Genomic DNA, 12,865 nt, shown 5'->3' on the forward strand with positions numbered 1-12,865 from the left:
ATAATTATATATATACATATATATATATATATATATATATATATGTATATATATATATATATATATATATATATATATATACATATATATATATGTATATATGTATATATAGTATATATATATATATGTATATGTATATATATGTATATATATGTATAGTATATATATATATATATGTATATGTATATATATATATGTATATATATGTATATGTATATATATATATGTATATGTATATATATATATATGTATATGTATATATATGTATATGTATATATATATATATGTATATGTATATATATATATATGTATATGTATATATATATATATGTATATGTATATATATGTATATGTATATATATGTATATATATGTATATGTATATATATATATATATATATATATATATATTTAGCCCTCAGTAGATTGTCCCACAGGTTCTTCCAATTGTCCTCTATGTTATATATCCCCAACTCTTCCTCTCGTTCGTCAGAAGCTTCCATAAGTAAATCTCTAAATTTTTGTCTGTTTGCTGAGTCTTTGAGCTTCCATAGTCTTCTTTTCCTAATTGGGTTATTTCTCTGAGTTTTTCTAGCTCTACTTCTGAAGTCACTAACTAGTAACCTATGTTGGGTTGTACACTCTTCACCTGTGAAAGACTTTGCACTTTTAAGCATCTTTCTACCTCATTGGTGAGGATGTAGACAATCTGGCTTATGTGCTCATCAAACTGATAAGTGCTTAAGTGGCTGGCTGGTTTTTTGAAGTTAGTGTTGCGGATCATTAGATCATTTGCATTGCAGAACTCCAGCAGTCTTGTTCCCTCCTCATTTCTAGGTCCAAAACCATAGCCCCCATGCACTCCCTGGAATCCATGGGTGTGCTATCCAACATGTCCATTGATGTCACCAGCCACAATAACAAAGTCTCTGTCATTTGTCGTTGAGGTGGTCTGCAAAAGGATCTCATAGAATTGGTCCTTCTGCTCATCAGTCAGCAAAGACTGAGGAACATAAGAGAAGATAAATGTAACTGTTAATTTACCTATGATAAGTCTCATCTTAATTACCCTATCACATACTCTGACTACCTCAGTTACCTTATCTACCTACTTTTCTGCTAACAGTATACCTACTCCTCCCATTCCATCATTCCTGCCAACCCAAAGGAATTTGAATCTCTGTCTCTTACCTGTGAGGAATCTAGCTGAGGCTCCCCTCCATCTTGCTTCTTGTACACCACACACATAACATGGCATTGCTCTAACATTTCAACAATCTTCCTGCTCCTTCCTTTCATTGTGCCAATATTAATGGTAGCAGACCTGAGATTGAGTACTTGGGAGTGATGGTAGTAAGGTAGTTATAGAAATTTTATCATCACCTGAAATGAAGATCTGTGAAAATGCTTGCCAGTTGGCATACAGCTTTGATACAGACTTTATTCAGTGAATTATAATGAATCACAGTTTCCCCCCACCTTGTCCAACATCTAGGGCAAAATCTATCAAGTAGGTATGAGTATAGGGTGGTTACATAGGGCAGTATTATATGTCTAAATATTCAGATATGAGATACCTTTAACTATATACAACACTCATCAGGAGTGGGTATAATGATATACTCAAAATATGTTTTCATATACACAGCACATGAAATGTATGAGTTGCCACGTGAAAATTTAATGTACAAATTAAAATGATGGTGGTGTGGAAGGGCAGTGGGTGGGCATAATGGGTGTGCAAAATGGATGTTGGGAGCACAGCTCTTTTGCAAAACTAAGCTTTACACATCACATAGCTAGTCGGGTTTGGAAGAAAAGCTGTAGTAACAATAATTGTTATTCTTATTAAAATATTAATACTAAATTAATATACATGTACATTTTAATCATTAAATTTATCACATAAGCAATGTGAGGGGCTGGCTGAAATTGAAATGAAATGAATTACATGCGGCCTTGGCTACTAGATACTGAAATAAATGGAGGAATTCTAGATTCATTGACTTAATCACATTTGAATAATTAGCTGTTGATTCAGAAAGAGTGAGCTAGTTGTTGATTCATGAAACGGCATCGAAAGAATAGAACGATATTTCGGAATGTATTTTAAATATAACAGACGCTGGGGCAGAATGTTGAGAGCACAACCCTTTTGCAAAACTAAGCGTCACGCACCACATACCTAGTCTGGCTCAGAAGAAAAGCCATAGTATTTAACATTAATAATTATTCTTATAGTGCCGCCTGGCTGGCCTTCGTGGGATTTTCGAGCGAGATCGTTGCCAGTGCCCCTGGACTGGCTCTTGTGTGGGGCCGTCATAGGATTTTCGAGCGAGATCGTTGCCAGTGCCCCTGGACTGGCTCATGTGCAGGTGACACATGAAATCTTTCGAGCGAGATCGTTGCCGGTGCCCTTGGACTGGCTCATGTGCAGGCGACACATGAAATCTTTCGAGCGAGATCGTTGCCGGTGCCCCTGGACTGGCTCTTGTGCAGGGCCGTCATAGGATTTTCGAGCGAGATCGTTGCCGGTGCCCCTGGACTGGCTCATGTGCAGGGCCGTCGTAGGATTTTCGAGCGAGATCGTTGCCGGTTCCCCTGGACTGGCTCATGTGCGGGTGACACATGAAATGCACCATTTTGGGCGTGACCGTTGCCAGTGCCGCCTGGCTGGCCTTCGTGGGATTTTCGAGCGAGATCGTTGCCAGTGCCCCTGGACTGGCTCTTGTGCAGGGCCGTCGTAGGATTTTCGAGCGAGATCGTTGCCGGTTCCCCTGGACTGGCTCATGTGCGGGTGACACATGAAATCTTTCGAGCGAGATCATTGCCAGTGCCCCTGAACTGGCTCTTGTGTAGGGCCGGCGTAGGATTTTCGAGCGAGATCGTTGCCAGTGCCCCTGGACTGGCTCTTGTGCAGGGCCGTCGTAGGATTTTCGAGCGAGATCGTTGCCGGTGCCCCTGGACTGGCTCATGTGCAGGGCCGTCGTAGGATTTTCGAGCGAGATCGTTGCCGGTGCCCCTGGACTGGCTCATGTGCAGGTGACACATGAAATCTTTCAAGCGAGATCGTTGCCAGTGCCCCTGGACTGGCTCTTGTGTGGGGCCGTCATAGGATTTTCGAGCGAGATCGTTGCCAGTGCCCCTGGACTGGCTCATGTGCAGGCGACACATGAAATCTTTCGAGCGAGATCGTTGCCGGTGCCCTTGGACTGGCTCATGTGCAGGCGACACATGAAATCTTTCGAGCGAGATCGTTGCCTGTGCCCCTGGACTGGCTCTTGTGCAGGGCCGTCATAGGATTTTCGAGCGAGATCGTTGCCGGTTCCCCTGGACTGGCTCATGTGCGGGTGACACATGAAATGCACCATTTTGGGCGTGACCATTGCCAGTGCCGCCTGGCTGGCCTTCGTGGGATTTTCGAGCGAGATCGTTGCCAGTGCCCCTGGACTGGCTCTTGTGCAGGGCCGTCGTAGGATTTTCGAGCGAGATCGTTGCCGGGCCCCTGGACTGGCTCATGTGCAGGGCCGTCGTAGGATTTTCGAGCGAGATCATTGCCGGTTCCCCTGGACTGGCTCATGTGCGGGTGACACATGAAATGCACCATTTTGGGCGTGACCGTTGCCAGTGCCGCCTGGCTGGCCTTCGTGGGATTTTCGAGCGAGATCGTTGCCAGTGCCCCTGGACTGGCTCTTGTGCAGGGCCGTCGTAGGATTTTCGAGCGAGATCGTTGCCGGTGCCCCTGGACTGGCTCATGTGCGGGTGACACATGAAATGCACCATTTTGGGCGTGACCGTTGCCAGTGCCGCCTGGCTGGCCTTCGTGGGATTTTCGAGCGAGATCGTTGCCAGTGCCCCTGGACTGGCTCTTGTGCAGGGCCGTCGTAGGATTTTCGAGCGAGATCGTTGCCGGTGCCCCTGGACTGGCTCATGTGCAGGGCCGTCGTAGGATTTTCGAGCGAGATCGTTGCCGGTTCCCCTGGACTGGCTCATGTGCGGGTGACACATGAAATCTTTCGAGCGAGATCATTGCCAGTGCCCCTGAACTGGCTCTTGTGTAGGGCCGGCGTAGGATTTTCGAGCGAGATCGTTGCCAGTGCCCCTGGACTGGCTCTTGTGCAGGGCCGTCGTAGGATTTTCGAGCGAGATCGTTGCCGGTGCCCCTGGACTGGCTCATGTGCAGGGCCGTCGTAGGATTTTCGAGCGAGATCGTTGCCGGTGCCCCTGGACTGGCTCATGTGCAGGTGACACATGAAATCTTTCAAGCGAGATCGTTGCCAGTGCCCCTGGACTGGCTCTTGTGTGGGGCCGTCATAGGATTTTCGAGCGAGATCGTTGCCAGTGCCCCTGGACTGGCTCATGTGCAGGCGACACATGAAATCTTTCGAGCGAGATCGTTGCCGGTGCCCTTGGACTGGCTCATGTGCAGGCGACACATGAAATCTTTCGAGCGAGATCGTTGCCTGTGCCCCTGGACTGGCTCTTGTGCAGGGCCGTCATAGGATTTTCGAGCGAGATCGTTGCCGGTTCCCCTGGACTGGCTCATGTGCGGGTGACACATGAAATGCACCATTTTGGGCGTGACCATTGCCAGTGCCGCCTGGCTGGCCTTCGTGGGATTTTCGAGCGAGATCGTTGCCAGTGCCCCTGGACTGGCTCTTGTGCAGGGCCGTCGTAGGATTTTCGAGCGAGATCGTTGCCGGGCCCCTGGACTGGCTCATGTGCAGGGCCGTCGTAGGATTTTCGAGCGAGATCATTGCCGGTTCCCCTGGACTGGCTCATGTGCGGGTGACACATGAAATGCACCATTTTGGGCGTGACCGTTGCCAGTGCCGCCTGGCTGGCCTTCGTGGGATTTTCGAGCGAGATCGTTGCCAGTGCCCCTGGACTGGCTCTTGTGCAGGGCCGTCGTAGGATTTTCGAGCGAGATCGTTGCCGGTGCCCCTGGACTGGCTCATGTGCAGGGCCGTCGTAGGATTTTCGAGCAAGATCGTTGCCGGTTCCCCTGGACTGGATCATGTGCGGGTGACACATGAAATCTTTCGAGCGAGATCATTGCCAGTGCCCCTGAACTGGCTCTTGTGTAAGGCCGTCGTAGGATTTTCGAGCGAGATCGTTGCCGGTGCCCCTGGACTGGCTCTTGTGCAGGGCCGTCGTAGGATTTTCGAGCGAGATCGTTGCCGGTGCCCCTGGACTGGCTCATGTGCAGGGCCGTCGTAGGATTTTCGAGCGAGATCGTTGCCGGTTCCCCTGGACTGGCTCATGTGCGGGTGACACATGAAATCTTTCGAGCGAGATCGTTGCCAGTGCCCCTGAACTGGCTCTTGTGTAGGGCCGTCGTAGGATTTTCGAGCGAGATCGTTGCCAGTGCCCCTGGACTGGCTCATGTGCGGGTGACACATGAAATGCAACATTTTGGGCGTGACCATTGCCAGTGCCGCCTGGCTGGCCTTCGTGGGATTTTCAAGCGAGATCGTTGCCAGTGCCCCTGGACTGGCTCTTGTGAGGGTGAGATCGTTGCAGGTGCCCCCTGGACTGGCTCATGTGCGGGCGACACATGAAACCTTTCGAGCAAGATCATTGCCGGTGCCCCTGGACTGGCTCTTGTGAGGGTGACACATGAAATTTTTCGAGCGAGATTGTTACCAGTGACCCTGAACTGGCTCTTGTGCGGGGCCGTCGTAGGATTTTTGAGCGAGATTGTTGCCAGTGCCCCTGGACTGGCTCTTGTGCGGGTGACACATGAATTTTTTTTTTTTTTTTTTCTGAGTGAGATCGTTCCCAGTGCCCCTGGACTGACTCTTGTGCGGGTGGCACATGAAATGCACCATTTTGAGCGTGGCCGTTGCCAGTACCGCCTGACTGGCCTTCGTGCGGGAGACATGTAAAAGCACCCACTACACTCTCTGAGTGGTTGGCGTTAGGAAGGGCATCCAGCTGTTGAAACTCTGCCAAATTAGATTGGAGCCTGGTGTAGCCATCTGGTTTCACCAGTCCTCAGTCAAATCGTCCAACCCATGCTAGCATGGAAAGCGGACGTTAAACGACGACGACGATATATATATATATATATATGAGTCAAATGGCTCGAGAACAACAGTAAATCACTTATATACACATTGGCGAATTCGAAGAAAATGAGTATATAAAAAGCCATCTTACCTATAGCGAGTCAAAATCACAAATGAGTTGCAGACATAGTCATATCACATGATTTTGGACCTTGTGATAAACACTTAGTCTTCGTCAGTGAGTATTACTTCACCAGTAATACTCACTGATGAAGACTAAGTGTTTATCACAGAGTCCAAAATCACATGATGTGAGTACGTCTGCACAGATACAGACAGTGTGTCGTTAGCCAGCTGGAGGAGATGTCCTCCTGGGGCTAAAAAACAACAGTAGCATCGTCCTCCATGGGACCACCACATCTAGTTGGCAATTATATTTTACGATATATATATATATATATATATATATATATATATATAATTGAGACCAATATATTACTAATTATGGCATATAACCAGTCACCTAGGTTGCTCAGTGGAGGCAAAAAGAATGAAATAAAACACAAGGAAAAAATTATGTTATTTTTCAGTGGGGGAAAAATTGTTATTTCCCATGAATTGGTGTTAGCCATGGATGCTCTGTGTGTGTGTGTGTGTGTGTGTGTGTGTGTGCGTGTGCGTGTGTGTGTGTGTGTGTGTGTGTGTGTGTGTGTGAAATGAGTATGAAAGTTTCAGTTTTTGAGTTTAGGAAACTACCCGGATCCCATGGGTGATGATGATGATGAGTCTTCTCTCCATCAAGCAGAGCCTGCATCTTCTGCTTCCATTCTGATATGTCCTAAAACATTCCAGCAACCTACAGTTGATGTTTTAAGGTGTTACTTCTTTTAATTGCTATATATAGCTGGCTAAAATTGTAACATTGTCTTTCCTGGCTTCTAAAAGAGGATCTATAATTATTTATCTTGGTCTTAAAGGGGTCTGCTGTTGCTCCAAAATATTTCTGTATATGTATTGCTCCAGTGACATTGACCAACACTATTTCAGCTACATAGGGCTTCTGTGTTGCATTGACCATTCACTGGACACACAGTATAAAGCCTATATGAACCTCCTGTGTCTGTCCACTAGTTTGGGATACAACCGAATATTTCTTTACCTCTAGGTGCACAGCTGAACAAGACCCTTAAGTTACAGCTATTGAAAATTTTCTATATCTAGGGCCATGTGTAAAATGTTTATCCACTAATTTGAGGAAGGTCCTTCTCATGCAGATTTTCATGTTGAGAGTGAGAATGAGTGGGGAGAAAACCAAAGGATATTTCAGTGGTGCTTTGTCTTGTGGGCATTAGAACTGGAAATATAATTGATGTCTTTAAATCAGAACCTTGTTGTAATTGGTGGATGCTGCTTAGAAGACATGTTATTGGAGGATAGGTATGAGACTCATATTGATACCCTTTATAATGTTTTTAAACACTGTAGATGGTTAGTGTTAAGCTGTGCTAATGTTTGAACACCTTCCATATGGTTCGTGGTAGGAACTCATCATCATCATCATCGTTTAACGTCCACTTTCCATGCTAGCATGGGTTGGACGATTTGACTGAGGACTGGTGAAAACCAGATGGCTACACCAGGCTCCAATCTGATTTGGCAGAGTTTCTACAGCTGGATGCCCTTCCTAACGCCAACCATTCAGAGAGTGTAGTGGGTGCTTTTACGTGTCACCCACACGAAGGCCAGTCAGGCGGTACTGGCAACGGCCTGTAATAAAATATTACTCCACCATAGATAATGTGACTCAAAGGTCAAGAGCAATGTTTTTGCAGCCGTTTTTTGTCTATGAATCCCTTTGATTCTTATTTTTATTCTTTGGAACCCCATAGACATTTGATGTTAAAAAAAATTCCATTATATTTCTATAATTAAATATTATTAGGAATTGTATTCAAATAGATAAAATATTTTGTGTATTGTAGAAGAACAACCAATTTATTGCACATAAACTTTAGCGATAAAATCTTCTATGGACCCCAGTTGAGGACCATTAGTCAAGAGTTTTGTGCATGACTAGTATTAAATTCCATGGGAAATAACTCTTCTTTTCACCTGAAAATTAATATAATTATTTTCAATGTTTCATTTAATTTCTTTTACGCTTTTCTACATGGAGAGGTTACAGCTCCTGTTCTACAAACATGAGATTAGAATGTCATAGGAAAGAATTGCAAGATGGATCAACCAAGAATGAGATGATTAGATAATATCATTAGTCCTAGTTGGTTATGCTTGGGAACCCAGTCGAAAAAATCTAACTGTTGTTTCTGATAGGAGACTATGGAGGAGGTGCTAGAGGATCTACCCTCCACGACCCTCCCAGGCAGAAAAAATGGATGGATTTCCAAATTTGTTTAAGCTTATTACAGGCACTCAAGGCTTGTCCTTTGGTTTATCACTCTTGTTCCCAGGCTCAAGCTAGTCTTTTTCTTTTTATTTCTTAGTCAGAAGAAAGAGCAGAGTCCATGATCTTTTACAGGGTCTCTGAGAATAGTGGGATGGAGAGAGGAAAATATTCTCAAAACTGGAAATTTGTTCCTTTAAATCATAATTTCAAATCCTTTTCTTGTTTTCCCATAAAAGTATTTTATCCAGTCTAATTCCCAACTTACCATTACTTAAATTATCCGGAAAATATCCCTGGTGAACAATCAGAGTCTTTCCAACGCATCAATAACAAGCATACAATAATGTCTTTCACAACATACATACTCACACATGCATGCATGCACGTATGCACACACACACATGCACACTTACACATCTACATACATTTACAAACATATATACACTCACACATATGCATGCATACATACACACATAACCACACACACGTGCACGAATGCACATATGCTAACATACACACATAACCACACACACGTGCACGAATGCACATATGCTAACATACACACAGGCATGTGTTTACACACACATGCTCAAACACACACACTTGCATGTACACACACACTTGCATGTACATACACACACACAGAGTCATTATTAATGTAAAAAGTATATCTAAAACCTAAAAATCACATAAAAATTATCTAATACTTTGTCACTAATGCATTTTGGTCAATTTCATTAATATTTCCTATTAACCAATATAATTTCCTATTTACCAATATAATTATAAAATGAAAAAAAATAAATTAAATTAAATGAAGATCATGCGTTATAGGTTTGTTGCTGATGATACTGATGATGACAATGATGATGATAACATGACATGAATATTTTTTAAAAACAAAAATGTATAACAAGATCACCACCTCCACCCCATTGTCATCGTCATCATTTTCATCATGATCATTATCATCACGATCATCATCACCATCGTCATACTGACCATTCCTGTTATCATCATCCCTATTATCATTACCATCACTAACATCATTATTTATATTATTACCAGAGGTCTCTTCATTACCATTGTGTCATTATCTATGTGGTCAGCTTTGAATACACTTTCTATTATTGCATGGTGGCAGGAGATTATGGGATGGATATGTCTTTAGTACAGCATTAGATCACAAGTCTTACATTTTTCAGCACCATGCTATGTTTATTTTTTTATGTCTGGTATCGGTCAGACTTCATGGTTCATGTCTAACTACTTGTTATACCTAGTTACACACACACACACAAGCTTAAAAGCTGCACTCCATGTGGACTTTTAAGCTAGCTCCTGTGGAGGGTTAATTGGATTTGTGGCCCAAAGCTAAAGAGTGAAATAATAATAAAGCATTATTTATACCACAGAATATATTTGGAGAATTATGTATAATTGTGATATTTGGAGATCACTGTAAAGCAGCAAGATAAACAATATTCTTAGTTTTACCATTTGGTGTGAGTATGAAGAGATTGTTCCCATTTCCAACTCTGGAACAACTAGCATTGAGCTGACCATGGGAAAAGCTGTGCTGCATGAGGTGAAGTCCAACAATTTTGAGTGATTGTCCTTGACTCTTGTTAAATGGCATTGCAAAACCAACTGTTACTGGAAACTGAAGTCTCTTGAATTCAAAGAGTATGTCTGCTGGAATCAGTGGAATAAACACATTTTCTCCCTTTCCTTGTCCAGTGAGGATTGTTGCTTCCAAAAGATGTGGATGCATTTGCTTGACAATCAGTCTTGTTTCATTGCACAGCTTTGCGAGATCCAGATTTCTCAAAAGCATGATTGGAACTCCTTTCTTCAATGTCAGTTCGTGAGAAGACATTCCAGGAGGATCCAAAGAGTTAAGAAATTCAGTAGTTATTATTATAGAAGATATATATATATATATATATATATATATATATATATATATATATTGTGACTGTGGTCTGATGGAGGAAAAAGACAAGAAGCAAAAGGACAGAATGAAACGGACCTTACCTTGTCGACTGCAGCGGAGTACACAATCGCTCTTGATCAAAACACGTCTTTCTCGTAACCTCGCTGTTTTGTGACTGACCCACGTGCTAGCCTTCGACCGCGTGTGGCTGACTTCCTGTCTGGCTTCACGTCTGTTTGCCCCATCCCTCTCCACCAACAACACACAGCTCATCACAGCCCATAACACCACACGCCCCCCCTGGTCTATAGATCATTCAACCGGCTCTCCCACTCAGTCCTCACTCCTGAACTACCTTAATTGGTTTCATAATCAGCCAACCAGGGAGGAGGGTGCCGCTCCCTCTGTGGTCGCCGTGCGACCCTGGGACTGGCCTGAGTTTCTGGCGCGCTGCCTTCATCATCTTGCCTACTGCTGCTGTCTTCATCATCCTGCTCACTGCTGCTGGTTCCATCCTCTGAAGCACTGACAATCTTCCGCACATCCAAAACATGGCGTGGCATACCATCGACCTAGACGTTCTTTGAATTGATGGAGGTTATAGTTCCTTTCCCCCATTGTGATGTGTACTGTGCATTTGGGGGTTTTACCCAAACTTCTTCCCCGATCTGCACAAAGGTGTGCTCTTCTCCCCGGAGTTGCATTGATGCAACACACGGGTGCCTCCACTCATACCTGAATATTGCCCTATGTGGCACCGACTCCTCAGCCTGTCCTGACCTGGGCGACATATTGTACCAAAATACGGCCTCGATTGGCGAAATGTGGCCCCTCTCTGCCATGGTCTTGATGGTACAATGATGCCTTTCCACCACTCCATTTCCACTTGGCTGGTATGCTGCCCTGAAGAAGCGGCTGACCTGCCACCCGTCAAGCATTTCTTTCAGCTCCTCCGAGCGAAATGCAGTGCCATTATCCAGCAGCAGCTCATCCACGGGGCCTCGTTCCAGGAATATCCCATTTAATACTCCTGTGATTTCCTCTGCAGTCCCCGTCTTCACCTCCCTCCATATGGCCATCCGCTCCGGTCCGCAGTCAACCATTGAGAGGTACGTCCCCTGCCGGTAGTGTGTTACGTCCACTGCCAGTCGTTTCCAGTTGTGGTCCACTGCAATACTTCCCGCCTCATGTACGCCCAGAGCAGGGTCAATAGACTAGCACCTGTCACAGCTGCTAACCACTCTCTGCACGCTCCGCCTCGTTACCTCGGAGTCGATTTTCCTGGCTAGGAACAATGTCCTGTCCACTCCCATGTGATGCATGGTATGCAGTCTCCTCAACTCCGAGTCACTCAAACAGCATACTGCAGCCACAGCCTGCTCTGCATCCTCTGGCACCTGCAACCAAGCTCGCTTTACCCTGGTTAGAACGTCTGCCCTGTTCTTTTCGGAAGGCAGGTGATGACTGCCGTCACCCAACCAAGCACAGTGGCCGAATCGGTTCTAATTTCGATGGTGCACAGCCCCCACTTCAAGGCCAGGTTCACCCCCTTCAGCACGGCATCCAACTCCGCCACATTGATATGGTTGCAGTCATCCATCTTCCTGAGCCAGGCTGCATCTTCCACCACGGTGCCTCCCATTTCTAAGACAACCCCTATTGCGATGCTACTGGCGTCACACCAAACGATCCCACTCTTTGATTTGGGGACATACCAACTGCCCTTCACTGGATCCTCTGCTCTCACTCTGACCAAGACTTCCTGCAGCATCATGTCGATCGTTTTCTCCCCAACTCTGTCATTCCACTTTGCTCCTTCGGCTCGTCTCTTGATGAAGCTACATGCTGTCCGGAGCCATCCTGCAACCGGGTAGTGTCCCACCAGCTTCCTGCACACCGAGAACAGTTCCCGTCTACTCACGCTGGTGCCCAGTTCGGGGATCTCGTTCCCACGCTGAAACACCAACACGCCGGCCTTGTCTCTCCGTAGCTTGAGGCCCAGTGCAGCGCCTCCCTCCATGGCCTCTGGTGGCTTGGCGACCAGTGCGAAATTGTTCAGGTGGCCTATGACCTCCATTGCTGGCATTATGGTTTCATCCACAAGGATGTCATCAATGTACGAATTGGTGGCCCTTTTTACTCTGTCCACCTTTCCCAGGATGGCCTCGAGAATTGTTGCCATAATTTTTGGCGCTGCATTTAGCCCAAACCCCAGCCTCGTCAAACAGTATGTCCGGCCCTTATACCTGACAAGCTGATGCTTCCACAGTCTCTCAGCCACATGCACCTGCAGGTATGCCGACTTCAAATCGACGATCGTGGAGGCCCCTGTCATCTGCCTCCATTCTCACAAGGTGTCCCCGCAGACATCTGTGGCCTCGCCGCCCGTATGACATGATATGTGGTCATTCAGCTCTCGGAAGTCAAGCACTGGTCTGACCTTATGCTTCGTGGGCTGTACCACCGCCATCAGCGGCAGGACTCCGCTCTCTCCTTCTTCCCAAGGGATCAA

General features: G+C 45.5%; 1 pseudogene; it reads right to left on the reverse strand.

Moving 5' to 3' along the window:
• Positions 1-882: 882 nt before the first annotated feature.
• Positions 883-11,456, reverse strand: LOC149136122 (uncharacterized; annotated as a pseudogene).
• Positions 11,457-12,865: the final 1,409 nt, after the last annotated feature.

The sequence above is a fragment of the Octopus bimaculoides genome, chromosome 4 (genome assembly GCF_046866305.1).
Source record: "Octopus bimaculoides isolate indiv1 chromosome 4, ASM4686630v1, whole genome shotgun sequence".
Taxonomy (NCBI): domain Eukaryota; kingdom Metazoa; phylum Mollusca; class Cephalopoda; order Octopoda; family Octopodidae; genus Octopus; species Octopus bimaculoides.